The sequence below is a fragment of the Molothrus aeneus genome, chromosome 6 (assembly GCF_037042795.1).
Source record: "Molothrus aeneus isolate 106 chromosome 6, BPBGC_Maene_1.0, whole genome shotgun sequence".
Classification (NCBI taxonomy): Eukaryota; Metazoa; Chordata; class Aves; order Passeriformes; family Icteridae; genus Molothrus; species Molothrus aeneus.
In genome coordinates, this window is record NC_089651.1 from 27,886,035 (window position 1) to 27,892,034 (window position 6,000).

General features: G+C 46.1%; 1 protein-coding gene across 3 annotated transcripts in view; it reads right to left on the minus strand.

Moving 5' to 3' along the window:
* RGS6 (regulator of G protein signaling 6) overlaps window positions 1-5,708 on the minus strand; it is a 246,869-nt gene extending 241,161 nt beyond the window's left edge. Inside the window, exon 1 of one of the 3 annotated variants that reach the window (XM_066551381.1) lies at window positions 5,524-5,708. The gene's annotated coding sequence lies outside the window, so the exon portion shown is untranslated. Of the gene's footprint in view, window positions 1-4,597; window positions 4,651-5,523 lie in introns of those variants that run through there. The other 2 variants (XM_066551383.1, XM_066551382.1) reach the window with 2 other exon arrangements.
* Between the last annotated feature and the right edge of the window lie 292 nt (window positions 5,709-6,000).

Sequence of the window (6,000 nt, forward strand, 5' to 3'; positions counted from 1 at the left end):
AGCAGCTACAAAGCTGAAGCTGTATTTTGTTGTTTTGCAACAATGCCAACTTATTGTCCAGAATCATTCCCTGTGGAAAATGGGTAACTGTACTGATAATACAGAGCTTGAGGGTAGACATCTAATCTATTCTCTAATATAAATCTTCTACTGGATCAGTTAAGGTGTGCTAAGAGCTTCCTGTTCTTTGAAGCTGGTCCATCAAATACACCATCTCTGAAAGTGCCTTGCCTTTACATACCCTAGGAAATACTAATTGCAATTTCAGTAAGCTACTTCTGGGCATGGGCTGCACTTTGTATTTTACATTGTATCCAGTAAGCTGAAAACAACTGAAGAAAATTGATTCAAATATAAAACTGAATGAGGAGATGCACAAAATAATGGATGCTCTAATACAGACTGGTAAGAAAATACTAAAATTTTAAAAAAAACTAAACAAACAAAACATAGGCCTCAGTGCTTGTTAGATTCCAAATTCAAATTTACTCCAAGTAAACTCCCTGTTCCCAATAGAGGTTGCTGAAATGAAGTTCCCTTCAAGCAATCTTATGCAAGTTCATAGAAGCAATCCAGCCCTGCATTGATCAGTGACTACATAATCTCATTTAAAATGCCCCAAAGTGCTGAGAGTTCTTGCCGGTTGTTCATTCTCAAGATGATGGAAAATTGCAAGTACCCTTGCAATCAAATAAAATAGGAAATTTGCTACCCAAAAGCACAGGTGTCCTTGAAGATGTGGCACCATGAAATACCCTTGGTGCAAATGAACACAACTGGTTGTATCCCACCTACTTCAAGGACATGATGCAATATACTATGATTTCACTGCCCTGCTGTTTATCATAACAGCACACAGCCTTTTCAGATGCAAATTACACACAAATCACTTCAGTAATTGCAATGTAAAAAGCACTTAAGCCACTCCTGAATTAGCAAGCTCAAGTCCAAACACCACACATCCACACAGTTCAGCAAAGCCTACAAATCCCAGTGCTGTGGTTCATTTAACCTGAACTTCATAATGCCATATCTGGAGTGCTACAAATACCAATATAAGTTACATACACTATAAATACTAATATACTTGACTACTGCAACTGTTAGAGTATAATAGTCCTATTAAAGACAGTTAGTTTATTTGAGCTAATACATGTCTCTGCCAGATTGCTTTTACACTGGTGAATGCAATCTAAACATAGTTGCTCATCTGTGACACAAGCAATTAGCATTTTTTTTACAAAATGATAAATTAAATCACAGTGAAATTAAGTGACTTCCCACATTCACACAACAAATGACAGAGCAATAAATTGGACATCTAAACCCTGACTTTCAAGCCATTAGTTATCATTTCCTTAACACACACTCCTCACAGCATAGGAGGCCTGTAGCGTGAGGATCTTTAACTACCCCGTGGACATTTCACTGCTGATGCCAGGTCCTAAGAGCACAATGAAAAAGATTAAATATTGTCCTTTACCATCAGGATAATGTTTATAGTGTGTAACTGAAGATTCCTGCAAAAGTGCAGCATTAATTCCTTCTCACTGCCTCATGGTGCCCACCACCCCTGTGCAGGCAAAGGGCAGTACCTGTGCTGCTGAGTCTAGGAATACACAGCTGTTTCCAGTATGAGAATCAGAGCTCCTGGAATGTCAGTGTCAGAACCTTATTGCTCACTGAAATTTTAATCTTCTTCTCTTTCCTTCTCTCCATATTCTTTGCCACCCGCTGCAGAGATGTTAAAAAATAGTATGAGATCTGATGCAACATAAGTGGGTAGCAGCAGTCTCTCTTGACTCCACAATCTTTCTAGAGCTTGACAACCAACAAGAAAAACACAAATTAGCTCCTCTTTCTTTCTCCTCTTCATAGATAGAGCACAACAACAGAAATTAGCTCATTCCTCAGTCACCACAATATGCTGGAAACACTAACTGAAATCTTGGAAATGCCTTTTCATGGTAAAACTTATATAGATTAAGAAAAGACTGTGGATACGCTAACACTAATATCATCCTGTATAAACTTTAAATGCCACTATATTGTTGAGGGAAAGTTGCAATCAAACCAATTAGAACTTTCCATGGTGCATCTATTATTACCTTTTCAAAGATATAAAGACACATCAAATTTTTCAAAGTACTCTAGCCACCTCCAAACCCCCATAAATCCACCACCACCAAAATGCAAGCATTGTTCTCACACTCACTAGACAGAAAGTTAAAAGATGAAGAATGAAGGCAGAAATTTTAGGAAAAAATTAGATTTAGAGGTGTAGGAACATAATAATTCAGTTCAGAATACGAAGATGTGCAACTATATGCAAGTGCTCAAAGATGCCAAGAGCAAATTTTGTAGCCTGAGGAAGTCAGATGTGTAACTCCACAGGAACAAAGTGACTGACCAGATGCTTCTGAAAAAACTACCATCACCACCTACAGTTTCTGAAATGTGCTTGGCCAGCACAGCTCTGGTCAGCTTGTCTCATGCAGACCAAGCTGCAAATGAACAGGGTTAAATGTACTATTACACCTTCAGTAATAGCACAGGGCCTCCACACTGCTTGGTAACTTCACAAGGCAGAGTGCCATCTTACACTGCACCGGGGACAGCACTTCAAAGTCTGAATTGAAGAAACACCCTTCCAAATCAACATCATTTTCTTATTCTACCCAGGTTTTCTTTGTAATTATAACGCCATGGTGTGAATTGACATAAATAATAATGCAGCCATGAAGATGTTGAAAAGAGTGTCAGGAGGAAACAGGAGCACTTCAGTTCTGACAATTAAGTGCAATATTTGTTACCTGAAATAGCCCAGGGCTACTCGGTAAAGTGGACCTGTTTGTTCCTACAATATCTCCTCTAGAGAGCCAAGGTGTGCTTCCAGAAACTGAAGCTCCAGGTAACAAGCACAAACAATACACAATAACCCATCATAAGGGCAAAATTCTACTCTTGGAACATTGGGCATGGAAAGAGCAGTTTGCCCTTGTTCTGCTGCCATTGTACAACTGGGGTGTTTAATTTAGATATCTGTTAATTACCCTTCATACTTGAAAAGCTGAAGACTCATATCATTAATTGAGGAAAGAAAAAAATCATCACCCCACAACACCCTTGCATTTGTGTTAGGAAGCCTGAGCCATGGCACTGCAAGATCCCCAAGTTTCACCACAGACTAACACAGCATCCCAAGGCACCATGTTAAAACAACACACTGCAGCTATTTTCTCTTCCTGCTACTCCACATATATTAGCTTCTTCTCTTCCCTGCCATCTGTTAGTTTGCTGCAGTCTGCTGGGACAGGACTGCCCTCTCCTTTTCTCCCCTTCTTGCCTGCTCGAATGGGCGACAACAAAGCCAGGCATTTCCTGTCCATACACTCAGCTTTTCTCAGCTGCCTCAGAAGCATTACCAAATGCAGAGTTAGGAATGAAAAGTGCTCTGCTCACCTATGCTGTACCAGTGTGCCCACCAGAATTACATGATAGACACTGAAACACCTTGTAAGTGGCAGGCAAGGAGGTAACTGCTGCTTTAAGAGGACACACCTTTTCGTCCTATCCACGGGCATCACTGTTTAAAACAGGTATCTGTACTATCTGCACCACAGGAACTATCAGAGAGAAACCAAGGTAAGCAGCATTGACAATTTATGCAGCAATCTACCGCAACTTTTCTTAGAAGGGAAGGCTAGCAAGGAAAAAAAAACAGAAAAATCAGGTAAACAGCAATCTACTACTACCATAAACTTCAGTGTAAGATGTGTAGCAAATCACTGTTTTTCCTTTCCCTCTAATACAGTTCAGAAAGGAAAAAAGAACGGCTATCTAATCCATCACACTTGTAGCCAGTTAGGAAGGAAATTGGAATGTTTGTCATCAATTGTTCTATCAGTCAGGTCATTAGAAAAAGGAACGGCTCATCTAAAAATAAAGTCAATATTGGCTGAGTCTAAACAGCTTCTTCAGCATTTCACACACATATTCAAGCAATGAACACTATTATTCTGTGCTTGTAACAACATGCCCCCAAGCCAACAACTGCTCTTCAACATCTGACCTCTTTTTAAAGTAGATTTACAAGGAAGTATAGTGAAAGTGTTCCAAATCAGCTGGTGAGAAAGTATTATAAATCATAACCCCACACTAAACAATTCCTACTTCTTCTGATCTGCAAGATTAGAATAAATCTAGCATTACAAAAAAAATTAAAAATAAAAAAGGAAACTTAAGATATCAAATATACTTCTATTCAAAAATAAAAATAAATCCCACACTAACAGCTCACAAAGCACTTCCTCCAGAAACAAAGAGGAAAAGTAGGTTTCTTTGGGATGGGAAACCACCAATATCTGCTGCAACACACCAACACAAAGGTGAGTTTTACAGTACGAATTTATTGATCAAAGACAGATTTTCCTGCTTTCCAATCCCTATACACTGCCAGTCAGCAAATATAATTCAATCAAGAGCAAATTACGCATATCTTTGATTTCAGGGAAGCATCATGTAGCACACAGGCTACGACTGGGATGCAGTTCTGCCAAGTCCATTACAGGTCCGCTGAAGGAAGCCCCCGACCTACCTGGGCCGTCCCAGCGAGGGCAGCGGCGGTGCAGACGGGGCGCCAAGCTCAGAGCCACAGGCGTAGTCAGCTCCTCGGAGCAACAGCCCTGGCTGCTATTACGTCTGCAGCGTACAAGCGGCAGCGTGCCGTTATTTATACAAAAATCAGCATCTTCCTCAGGAAAAAAAAAAAACACTCGAAGCTTCTTACTGGCCCTGCAACACACTCCTGTACTTATGCCATCACATCTAGTGACTAAGAAGATGCTTTCAGTGTCACAGGAGATTAAGATTCTGGGAGGAGAGTGCCTGGCAGCTTTACTCTCACACACCAATCTGCCTTCACGCAAACGCACTTTGTCGGCGGATGGAAGTGTATTATTGCAATACGCTACCGAAGCGAAACAGTTTCCAAGTTTTCCCACAGGGCATCAGCTCCCGCTTCAAGCTGCACCCCAGCGCTCGCTCTCCCTCGTCCATCCCCGAAAAGACCTGCGGTTTCTGGGCATCACAACTTGTCCTGCGTCCCCACCGAGCTCCGGCTCTCCGTGCGCTGCCCTCATACCTGCCGGGACACCGCGCTCCCAGAGCAGCGCCCCGCGGGGCGTGGGCACCCGCACCGCCCGGACAGCACCGCCTGCGCCGGGGCCCGAGGCCGGGCCCCTTCCTCCGGACCCCGCGGGAGGGCGAACCGCAGCCGCGGTGCTCTCGGGGTCCGCACGGCCCGGGCAGGGCACGGCCTCCCCCCGGCCGGGCACCACAGACACACACGTACCACACACGCAGAACACACACCTTGCACCTGTCCGCTAGTACCGACCGGGAGCGAACTCCCACCCCGGGGGCTCGGGAATCCCGCTGCCAGGGCACAGCCGAGTAACAACCACTCGCCACATAGATGCGGATAAGCAGGGAAAAGACGAGAGAGCAGCCCACTTCCATTACCTTAGCAATCGCGTCGCCGCCGTCCCCTGACGCCCCTTCGCCTCTCCTCAGAGACGGGGAAGCGCCCGCAGCATGGCGTGAGCCTGCGGGCGGGGCCGGCGGTCAGCCCGGGGCTCCTCCGTGCGCCTCTTCCAAAAACCTCCCGTTCTCCTCAGCGCCCCTCCTGCTGCGGCGAGGACGGCGGCCGGGGCCAATCTGCCGCGACCAGAGCGCCGCGAGCACACCGCGCCCCGCCCGGCCCGGCCCGGCCCTCGCTGCCGCCCCCGACCCTCCACCAAGCCCGCGCCGGGCGGGCGGGGGCGGGATCGGCCCCAGCCCCGGCCCCGCCGCCGCAGCGCCCGCTGCGGGCGGCCCGGGCGCGCCGCCCCCACCCGGCCCCGGCGCCTCGTTCCCCGGTGCCGAGCCGGCCGCCCTTTGGCGGTGGCGTGGGGGAACTTCAGCTCCCGTGTCCCGCCACCCCGGCCGCTGCTGGGGCAC